The sequence below is a fragment of the Sciurus carolinensis genome, chromosome X (assembly GCF_902686445.1).
Source record: "Sciurus carolinensis chromosome X, mSciCar1.2, whole genome shotgun sequence".
Classification (NCBI taxonomy): Eukaryota; Metazoa; Chordata; class Mammalia; order Rodentia; family Sciuridae; genus Sciurus; species Sciurus carolinensis.
Genome location: NC_062232.1, coordinates 9,551,242 through 9,565,108, shown reverse-complemented (window position 1 = coordinate 9,565,108; position 13,867 = coordinate 9,551,242). Strand labels below are relative to the sequence as shown.

Genomic DNA, 13,867 nt, shown 5'->3' with positions numbered 1-13,867 from the left:
AATGTAGAGATCACTGGAGTCATGACCCACTAGGAAGTGTAATCTTCCTTAGGGCATGAACTTTGGCTTTTTCACTGTTCATCCCCAGAGTATGGAACTCTACCTAATATCATTAGACTCTTATTGTTAAATGAGTGGATGATGTGTACTTGTATAGATTTACACATTTAATTTCCCCTGTCATTCTTGAACTTTTACATATATAAAAATATGTGAATATATATATAACATTAATTAAAAAGGAAGAAATCAAAGAATTATATAACCTCATGTACCCTGTATGATAAGCATAAATATGGAGAATGACTGATAAAGAACAGAAAATGGAAAGTACTCATGTGTATCAGTGGTGGTATAATGGCTATCTTTTGATTTACCACAGTGAAAATATTTGTAATTTTTTTTAAAGGGAAAATATATGCTAGGGGTTGTGGCACATGCCTGTAATCCTAGTGACTTGGGAGGATGAGAAAAGAAGATTGCAAGTTTGAGACCAGCCTCAACAACTTGGCGAGATCCTCAGCAACTTAGTAAGACTGTCTCAAAATAAAAAATCAAAAGGGCTGGGGATGTAGCTCAGTAGTAAAGCACCCCTGTGCTAGCTCCCCAGTACTCCCCGCCCCAAGAATGGGAAAACTTGGAAAAATCGAAGGATGTTTCCTCAGTGTACCTGACCCTAAGCATCATCTCTAGTTTTGATTTTTCTCTGTTTTGTGAATCCAAAGGTCTTTAAACACATCTGTCTGGAGCCATGATACCCTTGCCACATTCATGTCTGTAAAAAGGATATCTACTTCCTCCTTTTGACTCATGACTGAGTTCCAACAAAAGTTATGCATGAACATCTAATGATGGGACATAAATCACATTCATACTGTGTTTGAAGAAGCCTAGGAAATGGAGTTTTTTTTTTTTGGGGGGTGCTGGGGATCGAACCCAGGGCCTTGTGCTTACAAGGCAAGCACTCTACCAACTGAGCTATCTCCCCAGTCCCAGAAATGGAGTTTTTAGCTTTCTTGCCATCATACACTAGAAGAAAGAATGGCTGTTAAATGAACCAACCATCCACCATCAACCAAACTATCAAGAGCATTCATTTACTTCAACAAATATTTATTGAGTGCCTGCTGTGTGCATGACCTACTGGTGAAGGCATTGTGTCAGAAGAAATTTTTATTGTTTGTTCTGTTAAGTTATACAGAAGAATGCATTTTTAATTTATTGTACACAAATGTAGTACAACTTTTCATTTCTCTGGTTGTACAGGATGTAGAGTCACACCATTCGTGTAGTTATACATGTACATAGGGTAATGATGTCTGTCTCATTCCACCATCTTTCCTTCCCCTTGCCCCCTCTCCTCCCCTCATTTCCCTCTACCCAATCCAAAGTTCCTCCATTCTTCCTTTACCTCCCTCCTCCCCCCATTATGTATCAGTGTCCTCTTATCAGAGAAAACATTTGGTTTTTCGTTTTTGGGAATTGTCTTATCTCACTTAGCATGATTCTCCAACTCCATCCATTTACTTGCAAATGCCATATTTCATTCTTCTTTATGGCTGAATAATATTCCATTGTGTATATATACAAGTTTCTTTATTCATTCATCTGTTGAAGGGCATCTAGGTTGGTTTCACAATCTAACTATTGCTATAAACATTGATGTGGCTGCGTCACTGTAGTATGCTGAATACTCATTTCTTTTTCTTTCTCCATTGTTATACTAATCTAGTATTGTAGGTTAACCTCTTCACTTCTATTTTCCTGTGGAATTATACCTTATGACATATTTTCAATTGTATTGAAATGCAGAACAGCAATTCTGTATTCAAACAAATAATGGTTATAAAACCTATCCTAGGAGACTGGTAGTATCAGGGGAGAATGCAAGTTCTTGGGAATCCCACTTGACTGAACTGAAATCCAGACCAATTTACTTTCCTTCATTGGAGATACTTGTAGCTAGGGGTTTCAGTCTGAGACTTGTGTGTCCTTAAGGAAAGTTAATGACATCAATATTTGAAGGAAAAAAGCAAAGGGCATTATGGAAAATCTGGCCAATTAGAAATACATTACTTGAGATATATTGATTATTTTTTTGTACCAGGGATTGAACCCAGAGGCACTTAACCTCTAAGCCACATCTCCAGCCATTTTTATTTTTTTTATTTTGAGACAGGGTCTCACTAAGTTGCTTAGGGTATCACTAAATTGCTTAGGCTGGTTTATGCACTTGTGATCCTCTTGCCTCAGCCTCCCGAGTTGCTGGGATTACAGGTGTGTGCTCCACCATGCCCAGCTGGTCTCAGCCTTTCAATAAAGAAAATAGGATAGTGGAAAGAGCTCTTGTCACTGTAACTAGACATTGTGTGACCTTGATTAACCTCTCTGTACTCATGGCTCAACTTCGTGGCAGTTTTGGACTAGTTGAGCACCAAATACTTATCCATCTCTCATTTTCGATGCCTAAATAGTGTGATTTAAATAATAATTTAATAATTGAACTAATAACCAAATAAGAACTATTCATCTCTGCATTGAACAATCTGCATCATATTTTACCTGTTTTCCTAACATAATCATCTAGTATCTTTTCATATCAGGAGGGAGACAGTACAAATGTTTTATCCATAATATGTACATCAGTATTCCTATTCCTTGACTCTTTTTATCCTTTAATTAAATCCTTTTATTGTATCTATAGCCTACTTTTTTTTTTACATATAACCACATTTTGCATAACATATGTCCCTATTGATGGCTTCTAAACATTAAAATATTTTATAAAAGTGAACTTCAGATTCCTGGTGCAAATATCATTATGTATAAATCAAATAGAAAAAGAAATGGATAGAATAAAATATAACTTAAAATAACATTTAATAATCAGATGTTAAAATTCATTTAATAAAATACATAGTTAACAAAAAATTCCATTTTTCTTTCATGCCAATGGACACCAATGTTGATCAAGATACTGGAGTATTTTAGCTGGGGATCTGGAACATCATCACCTTTTCCCAGAATATCTAAAAAATAGTGTGTACACATGAGTTTTTGCTCTGATATCTGCAAAATTATGTAGTGACTACCATAGCTAGTGAAACATCATCTCTGTCCTGAAAATATGCAAAAACCTGTGGTCATTACTATGGTTAGGGTGATCATCATCTCTTATCTGAATATCTGCAAAGTTTCAATGTAACTAATGTGGTTCAGTACATATCATCTTTGATCTATACAACTAAAATATCCCATGACCACTAACAGGGTAAGGGACAGATCAACTCTTACCTAGATACATGTGAAATTCCAAGGTTAACACTGTAGGTACAGACACCATCGTCTTCTGCTAGGATACCTTTAAAAATCATAGGTCACTAGTGTTTTAGACAAACACCATGTCTTACTTGAATACTTAGAAATACCAAATAAATATGATGTTAGAAGCATATTATCCTTTGCCTAGCTGCAAAATCCCATGGTCATGATCTTGATTAGTATACCATCAACTCTTACCTGAATATTTGCATATTTCCAAGGAAAATACCTTAGAGATGATTCCAGAGTATAACAGAATTTCCTAAAAAAATGCCCTAGTAAAAATGTTGATTAGTCAACATACTCAACATCACTTACAGGGGCATTTTCAAATAAACATGGTCACTATGTTAGCTTAAGAATTCCAGTATTGCTTACCTGAATGCATACAAAATCTCATGAGTTCTAATGTTGGTAAAACCATTATCCTGAGTTTGAATGAAAGCAAAAATCTTACCTTTCATATTATAGAAAGGCTTGAAATAATCTCTTAATTGGAATTTACAAAAGCCCAGAGAGACAAAGTGTTTAAGGATAAATCTATAACCTGGATACCTGAAAATCTTATGGGTGTTAAAAACTTAAAGGAATCATAAAATCTACCTAGATGCTAGCAAAACCCTAGGGTCAACATTGTAGTTCAATGCTTGACTAGATTTCTGCAAAAATAGCAATTAAGAGGTTATGATTCTACTAATAGTGGTATCTAATTTGGATTTTGCTAGTGTTTAGTTAAGAGATGATGTGTTCCTTAACCACAGTGATTAAGGCACCACTGTCTCTTGTTTGGATCCTATAAAAATGGTAAAAACTGTGTTAGAATACATGTACTATATGAACACCTGCAAAATTCCATGATCACTTGATCATTATGAGGCTCATCAAATCTAGTTGAAACATTTAGAAGTTCAAGGTCAATAAAATACTTAAGGAATATATTATTGTCTTGATAACTGAAAAAAAGGGAAAGTCAGTAAACAGGTGTGGACAAAATGATAAGTTGCCCTGATACCTGTATATCCTTCAGTCACTAATAAGGTAAAATGCATATTATGTCTAAACTCTAAAGTAAGACTATTGCATACTTGTATTCATTGGGACACTGCTATCTCTTACCTGAATACTTACCAAAAACTCTGATAACACAAATAATAGGGACATCATCTTTCTTACCTACTGGTAGATTTCTGAAGATCATATGATCCATAGGGTGTTTTAAGGCCCATGTGACATACCTGGAGACAAATAAATCTCTGTTAATAATTATCATGAAGTTCAAAAAGTTGTCTTGACTGGAACCTGAGAAAAACATTGTGATAAATGTGTCCAATGACATATTGTTCAACATGGACAATGACAAATGAGCTTTGTCACTTTCATCATTGCAGGACTTACCAACTCTACCTGAAAACTTACGGTAATCTAAGGTTGATGTCATGGTTAAAGATAGAAACTTTTCTTGACTACACACATGCAGAATTACTATGGATAATATAGTGACTTGGAACACATAAAATTTTCCTAGCTACCTGCAAATTATAAGCCACTATAGGGCAAAAAATTTCCAAATATAAAACAATAGGGTAAAATGTTGGCTACAGTTGGGAAACACTATAATTTCTTACCTGAATACCTACAAAAAAATTACAAGGTAAAAATGATTAGACAAATAAACCTCACTTATATATGTAAAGATTGGAATGTCTGTTATTTGGTTAAAGTGGACATCATCCCTTAACCTGGATACCAGAAATGTCCCTAATTATGACCACTGTTCATCAGTGTCTCTTAACATGAGCCTGAAAAACATTATGGTGTATGTGTAAAAGGACATAATGGTGTTTAAATAAGTCTGGTCCCATCTATCACTGTGTAACATGTCAACTTTACTTGGATTTTTGCAGGACTTGAAGGTTAAGAATAATGTCAGAGAAGGAAATTTTTTTATGGGATACCTATAAATTTCCTTGGTAACTACAGTGACTGGGAACATCAGAGCATTATCTGGATATGTACAATTTCACAACTCTCACATAGTTGAATGCATATTTTTGGTAAATAGAAAAGGAGAAAACTCATGGTTATTGAATGTGGAAAAGATGCCATCATTTCCTATCTGAATAACTGCACAGGAATCATGGTAACCAAGCATAAGGAGTACTTCACCAATTCACTAGATACCTAAAGATCAGATGGTCTGTGCTTTGACTTTGGTCCACATTAGCACTTACCTGTATAGTAGCAGGATCTGTCACTTAAGACCAATGTGACTTTCATCATGATCTCTTCACAGGATTCTGAAAATATGTTGAAAGACATGATTTTTTCTACTAAGACAATTGCGAATAAACTTGCTCATGTCCATAACTATGGGGAACATCAATTCTACCTGAATATTTGCAGTAATCATAATACAAGGTCAACACCAATGTGAGAAAATCATTCTTCCTTGACTGGACACCTGTAAAACTCTTCTAGGTAGGACTATGGTGGCGAACTGAATCATAAACACCTGGAATGCTTTCAATGTCTCAACACTCACAGGATTAAACTTAAAATGTTTTGGAAATCTAAAATTTGAAAACACATGGTTTCCAGGACTGCTATGGACTAAATCATTTCTTACCTTAACACCTGCAAAGGAGTCATGAGAACAAGTGTGAAGAATAGTCATCTATTACACAGACACCATTAGCTCAGATGGCCTGTGCTGTGGTTTAAGCCTGCAGCAGCACTTACCTTATATCAGTGAAGTCCAATATTAAACATCATTGACATGAGTAATGGGAGGTTTTGTCATGAATCTGGAAAACATGTGGAACATATTTTTGGTACACAACTCATTCTATCTGTGTGCCAGAAAATCCCCTTGGTCATGGGGATTATTTCAGAACTGGTCAACACTATCTGGGTTCTTGCAGAACTCCAAGGATAAAACATTGTAAGAAACCTTTAACCCTCATAAAAGAATTCCTGCTTTTGCAGGATAAATATTGCAGTAATGTACACTATGATAAATTACTTGGATATAGAATATTCCTCTATCATGAAAAGTGTTACAAACACATTATCTTAAGCAAGAATTCAATTAGCTCTCAAGCTTACTAGTAATATTGGGGAGAAGTTAATTTCATAGCTATCAGGTCTGCATGTCTGTCCAAAACAAAGTTAATCTAAGACTATCAACATCATTAAGCTGGTCAGAGTGGCACACACCTGTAATCCCAGTGACTGGGGAGACTGAAGCAGGAGGATCACAGGTTCAAAGACAGCCTCAGCAACTTAGTGAGAGCCTGTCTCAAACTTTTAAAAAGGCTGGGGATGTGGCTTAGTGGTTAAGCACCTTTGAATTCAATCCCCAGTACCCAAAATAAAAAACAAAAAACAAAAAAGCCTAACAAATGAAAAGCATCATTAATCACCAGCAAACCTGAAAACAAGTGTCTTTAATGAGTGAATGTGACATCATCTCATAGCATTTTATTGTCAAACATATTAAACAGAATACTTGTAAAAAATAACATAGCGACAAGTAGTAGACCTGTAATTATCACCTGCTTGGAAATCGAAGATCAGATAGTCTGAATGTGATGTGGTACACTTCACCAATTTCTTGATTACTAGCAGATTCTACTTAAGACCATTTGTTGACTACCTTCTTTTATAGGTATCTGAAAAAAAATCACATGGAGAAAATATGTTTAAAGACAATGATTGTTCTACCATAACAATACACACATCATCTTGGATGGTTACATCATTAAGAAACATATGAAATTTACCTGGGTGTTTGTTTTAAGGTGAACACCGTTGTCTTAAAAGTGCAGTATTTTATTCTTGGACACTTGTAAATATCCAGTGCTTGCTATTGGGCTGGCAGTTCCACAAAAATGACAGCCACAATACAATGACATCAATTCCCTACTATTAACCAGTTTAACATAAATATTCTCTACATTTAAAAAGTGAAACTCATAGTCACTAATATTGTTAAGAACAAAAGCATGGAGTAAAGGAGGGTTAGGGACACGATCAGCACTTACATATGTGTATGAAGATCAGATGTTCTTAGCGGTGATTTAGGACTACATCAGCACTTACTTAGATACCAGCAGTGTTCTATTTGATGCCATTTCTTGGTTTACTGTGATTTCTTGACCTGACTCTGAAAAACAACTGTGGAACAATTTGGTATATTACTCATTCTATCTGTATATCCTGAAATTCCATAGATCATTTTGGGATCCATGTACACCACCTAAATACTTACACAACACCACAGACAAGGCCTTGTAGGAGAACTCTTCCTGTCCTGGGAGGATACCTGCAAAAATTCCATGGTGAATAAGCCCAGTGATGAATACTATGAAATTACCTGTATTGTTGTTTAATGCCAGTATGAGCATTAAATATAAATAATCTATCAATAAGGATAAAAAACTCTGAGGCTTTTAGTATTAGGGAGATAGTCATGTTTCAACTCCTTACATGCAAAAAATAAGGGGATATAAGAGAATACCTAAACATTCATCAAGCATACATCTGAAAATAAAGTTTCTAATGAGGGAATGTTGAATCAACTCACTCCTGTATACCATTCAAGACCTTGCCAGGAAGACTGCACAAAATAATGTCAACATCAGGTTTGGCATGTGCTCCTCATCTACCTGCTAATAAAGACCAGATGGCTTTCACTGTGCTATAACCACTTTACACTTACCTGGTTATTAGCAAGTTTCCATCAATGATCTTTGTTGGTTCACTGGAGGAATATATATATACAAAATATGCTTAAGGATACAGCTTACTGTGTCAGGATACCATTCTATTCCATTCCTCACAACCATCGCTACGGAACATGTCAAATCTATCCAGATACTTTGCTTAATTAAAGGCAACACAATTGTGTAGCAAGTTCATTTTTTTCTTAACTGGACAAGTGCAAAATACCCAACACTTACCATTGGGCTGAAAATTCCACAATAATATTGAATCACCATAAAATCATTCTTTCAACATTCACAGTCTCAATATAATTTTTGTACTATACAAAGAGTGTAAACTAATGGTCAATAGAATAAGTAAGAACTCCATTATTTTTACCTAAATACCTGCAAACAAAACAAAACAAAATAAAAACATGAAAACATGGTGAACAGAAGGTTTAAAAACAACATCATGACCTACCTCCATATATGAAGATTGGAAGTCCTATGCTGTCAATTAGTCACATGTATACTTATGTGTATACCAGCAGTGGGCAACAGAATGAACTTTTTTTGCTCACTCTGATGTCTTGACATGTCTGAAAAAACAAACAGTGAAAATAGTATTTGGTACCTGTCAAATTCTAAATACACATCTACAAATTTCACAGGCCCTTCTATCAATTCAAAACTCATCTACCCTACCTGGATATTTGAGAAATAGGAGAAGACACATATGGAAGTGATGAAGTTCTTTAGATGATTACTGAAAAAAAAATGGGTTTAAGCATGTAGCAAGCAGTACCATAATACTTATGCCTTCTATAAACCATGACCTACTTGAAGGAACCCTTCAATCCTACCTGGAAATGTGGATGAATTGGAGGTGAACAGTATTGTCTGGAGCATCCTCCCTGTCTCATGTGTACACCTGAAAAATAGTGCATGCATACCTCTGGATTGGAGATTCAATTCTGATGAAAGTTAACATGGATAAAATTTGTCTCTCAACATCCTCTGGTTCAAAATGAATTTGCTCTCCTGCATAGACCAGGTATACTCATGGTAGCTAGAATTCCTAAAAAAAAAATCATAATTTCTTAGCTGAGCAAGTGCAGCAAAACCTTGGTGACAAGAAGGGTCCAGGACAACATCATCATTATTCTATGTATCTGAAGACCAGATGTGCTGTGCTGTGATTTAAGCCCCATTAGCATTAACTACCTGGATTCTAGTAATGAACCACTAGACGACCTTTCTTCAGCTCACTGTGAAGTCTGGACCCTTCTGGGAATAAACCATTCAGCCATGCCATGTTGGCCCACGTCTCCAGTTCCTGGACACCTATGAAATCCTGAGGGCACTGCACTCTTAGGGAATCCAGCAACACTACCTGGATACTCAAAGACTTGCACTGATCAAGCCTTGTAGGAGAACTCCACCCTTCTCAAGAGGTCACTTGCCAAAAAGCTATGGTCAGTATGGCAGTGAGGGACATGATGTAACTGAAATGGAACAACACTTTTGACTGCACAACTATAAGCATTAAATACATAGTATCTGTTGGCAATTGCACAAGAAAAACTGATGCCAAATAGCTATGCTGGGAAGACACTTGTGTTGTTAGCACATACCTCTGCCAAGAAGAAGGCAGAAGTGTCACTGCCCTGAATGGTCAACCAATGATTATCTAAAAGAAGGTGGTCAATAATTACTTGAGGTGGCATCAAGTCATACCAGTGCACTTTCTAGGACCTTGCAAGGATGGCTGCATAAGGACATGGCAACACTGGAATAGGTACACACTTCTCTTCAACCTGGATGTTGAAGATCTGATGGTTTACACTATGCCATGGGCACTTTAACATTTACCGGGTTCACAGCAAGAGCCTGTCAGTGATCCCTTCTGCCTTGTTGTGTTCACTTGCAGCAAACCTGAACAACAGCAACAAGAAAACTTGTAAATTTTGTATGTTAGGATATAGCATGCTCTACCAAGATGATGCTGGTTCATTTCACAGTCCACCAACAGTGGGAAGGGGCACTTTCACTCTACCTGGACCCTTGAACTGATTGGAGGTGAGTAGTATAGTTTAGAGTGACTTCTCAATGTTTGGACACCTGTAAAATGATCTAAGTTGGTGGTTCATGACCACAGTGAAGTAGGACAGCTTCAATACTTCAACATTCACAGGTTCAATGCTAAGGGTTCCATCATTTCACACCTGAGCACCTGCAGCCAAAGCATGGTAACCAGAAGTATTAGAGACACCACTGTCACTTACCTATGTGTCTGTCTGAAGGTCAGACATCCCTGGCTGTGATGTTGCCCTCATCAGTCCTTACCCGGATACCAGCAGTGTTCTACTGACCACCTCTGTCTTAGTGTCTTATCTTGAGTCAACTTGGAAAGATACATTGTGGAACACCATTTTGGGACATGCCTCATTCTACCTGTGCACCATCAAGTTCCCTAGGACACTGTCACATTCAAGATCTAGCTATACTGCCCTGATAATTGCAGATATCCTCAGAGGAAGCCTCGAAAGAGGGCCCTTTCTGCCTTGTGAGGACACCTGTGAAAATTCCACAGTCAATAATGCAGTGGAGGACACTCAGAAAATGACCAGGATCCCAGGTTCTAGTGTACAACTAGGAGCATTCAATACACACAATCTGTTGGCAAGCACATGCTACAAGTTGAGGCTTATTAGCAATACTTGGGAGGCATTTGTGGTTGAAGCACATACATGCCAAAAAGAGGGAGAAACTGAAGACTGCCCAAAATTCTCATCACATGTACCTCTGAACATAGGAAAGTCCATCATCAGTTACTGTGGCATCCACTCCTAACTGCAATAGCCAAGACCATGACAGGGTGCTCACACAAACATGGTAAAACCAGGTTAGGCACACCCTCCTCACCTACCTGGATACTGAGGACTTGACAGTCTGCTATGTGGCATTCACAGTTGAACACCTACCTGCTTATCCCCAAGATTCCATCAGCAATCTTCCAGGAGGCACTGGGTGGTTTTGACAGGAAACTGTAAAACAATCAGGTATAAATGTGTTTCAGGATATGGTACTCACCAGTGTTGATAAGGGGACACTTCCATTCTACCTAGAAAGCCAGATGAACTCAGGGTTAACAGAATTATACACAGAATCCTCCCTCTCTTGACAGGACAACTACAAAATATTTTATGCTTATTTCTGGCCTGGCAGTTGTATGGCCCACCAACAGTGGGAAGGGGCACTTTCACTGTACCTGGACACTTGAACTGGATGCTTGGACTGATTGGAGGTGGGCAATATTATCTAGAGTGACTTTCTCTTCTTGACTCTTTGAACACCTGCAAAATATCCTGTGGTTACTACCTAGGTCTCAGGTCCATAAATGTTATTAAAAAGTATAAATCACTACATTGACAGTGCTAGGTAAAACATCAGTTTTCACTACAACATAAAAAATTTAAGCCCCTGGTTACTGGAATTTGTAAGGACACAGTAATTTCTTACTTTAAAACACAACAAAATTGTCATAACATTATTTCACCCTTGTCCCTTAACTGAGTATATGAATAGTAGATATCATGTGCTGCAAGTTACACTCTTATCAGCTTTTACCTTTGTACCTGCTATGTACCTTGTTAATTTCTATGGGTAAGCTAACTATGTTGTTTTGACAGAAACGTTAAAAACAAATTGTGGAACTATATTGTATATACTTGGCATTAAACCTTTACATACACAAATTCCTTTGGTTAATGGCATTTTTTTCTACTCATGAAAGTTACCTAGGTAAGTGTAGATCCCTGAGGTGAAAGCCTATTTAGATATCTTTTTTTAAAGAAAAGATACCTGCAAAATTCCCATGGTGATTTTTGGGGTCATAGTATGATAAATTACTTGGATAAGTGCACATCCACCTGTCACTAGGAGTATAAACATTATCATGATATCTGAATTAGTACATAGTATAATCTTAGGATTATCATTATCATTAGTGACATGTTATTTTCCATACTATGTATTTGCCAAACAGAGAGTTGAAAAGATCTTAAAAACATCATTAAAGATCAAGATACATGAAAATTGAAATGTCTCTAATGACTTCATGTCAACATCTCATATCTGTATACTAGGAAAGAACTTAAAAGTCTCAGCTGCCAAAAACAAACAACCAACCAAACACAGGTCACATTGTTTGGGAATGAAACACACTCTTACTTAGAAATCTGAAGTTTAGTTGGTCTGTATCGTGGTAGGATCAATTTCTTACTTGGTTAATAGCAAGATTCTATTAATGACCATTGTTAGGTTCACTGTTATCTCATAGCTGTTGGAACCTTAGAAAACATTTGAGTAATGTATTTATTTAGGCATGTATTCTTTTAACTGAGGGGAGGAAAGAACAACACCTTCAAAGATCTTGGTCACTTTTATCAATATGAGAACCACCAAAATTACCTGGATCCTTCTAGATCTTCAAAGTCAGAAATGTTGGTATTTATACTATTTTCTCTTGATTGACTATCTGTAGGAAAAAATTATGGTCTGTACTGTGATGTGCATGAGTTGGATAACTTACATGAACACCTACCTGCATATTCCTCCATAGCTTCTAAGACTGAATGCAGAGTATATCTAAACTTTAAAATAATCAGTTAATTGTTATTAGAATTGTTTGATACAGTGTCATTTCTTATCCAAATACCTCCAGAAAACATCATAACATGAATGTTGGAACCCACTTACTATATAGCCATTGATCACATTGTTTATTGGGTGCTTAATACCCATATCATCATTTCCACAGTTATAAGCAAAGTGCCATTACTCATCATTATGAGGTTTATAATTATCTTTGCATAGAAACCTGAAAACACATGGTAACAAATATGCCTATGAACACATCTTTCTATGAGGATCTTTCAAATAACTCTTCATTGCCATTATTTCAGGAGTCAACTCTACCTGGACCCATCAATTCTAACTGTTTTCTTGAGTATTTCATGGTGTACACCATTGTTCACATCATTTTCTCTTGATTTCTGATTTTTTTTAAAAATACCATGGTTACTACTGTGATGCTTGACTGCATAATATATGTAAAGAATTTGATACCAGGTGAATTTTCTCTAACATATGAGATAGGATAATATGACTTCAATAATTGAGAAACACTATCATTCCTTACCCAAATACCTGTTTTTTAAGTCATACTATAAAAAATTTTGGCAAACAAACATTATTTACTCAGATATATGGAGGTCTGATGATCTGTGATGTGATAGGTAGAAATATTACTTACTGGGATATCAGAAAATTTCCCCAATAATGACCACTTTTTATCTTCATTGGGATTCCGTGACAGGAGCCAGAAAAACATATGTGTAGAAGAACACAATCTACCAGCATTGACAAATCACTTAATTACATACATGATTTAGGGCTCTATCTGGATACTTGTGGTTCTCCAAGGACAAGGCTATTGTCAGATAAGACAACATTTCTTGATGGTATACTTGCATAATTCCCATGGTTTCACTGTAGCCTGGAGTATCTGATAATTAACTGGATATTTGCAACCTCATTAGATGTACATAATCAAACTTTTTCTCTAAAATATAAAAGGGAATCTTATTTTTAGTATTGTTAAGGACATTATTATTTCTTACCTGAATATCTGAAACAAAATTATGGTAACAGCAAGTGTTAGGGACCCCACCAACACTTATCTCATACAATATGAAAATCAGATGGCCTATGCTTTAGTTTTGGTCTATATCAGTATTTACCTGCATATCAGCAATGTCTGCCATTAAAGACTAATG

At 36.4% G+C, this 13,867-nt stretch overlaps 1 non-coding gene across 1 annotated transcript; it reads right to left on the bottom strand.

The window, feature by feature from the left end:
• Positions 1-914: 914 nt before the first annotated feature.
• On the bottom strand, positions 915-988 carry Trnat-ugu (transfer RNA threonine (anticodon UGU)). Its single transcript has one exon. It is a non-coding gene; the product is annotated as a tRNA-Thr (tRNA).
• Between the last annotated feature and the right edge of the window lie 12,879 nt (positions 989-13,867).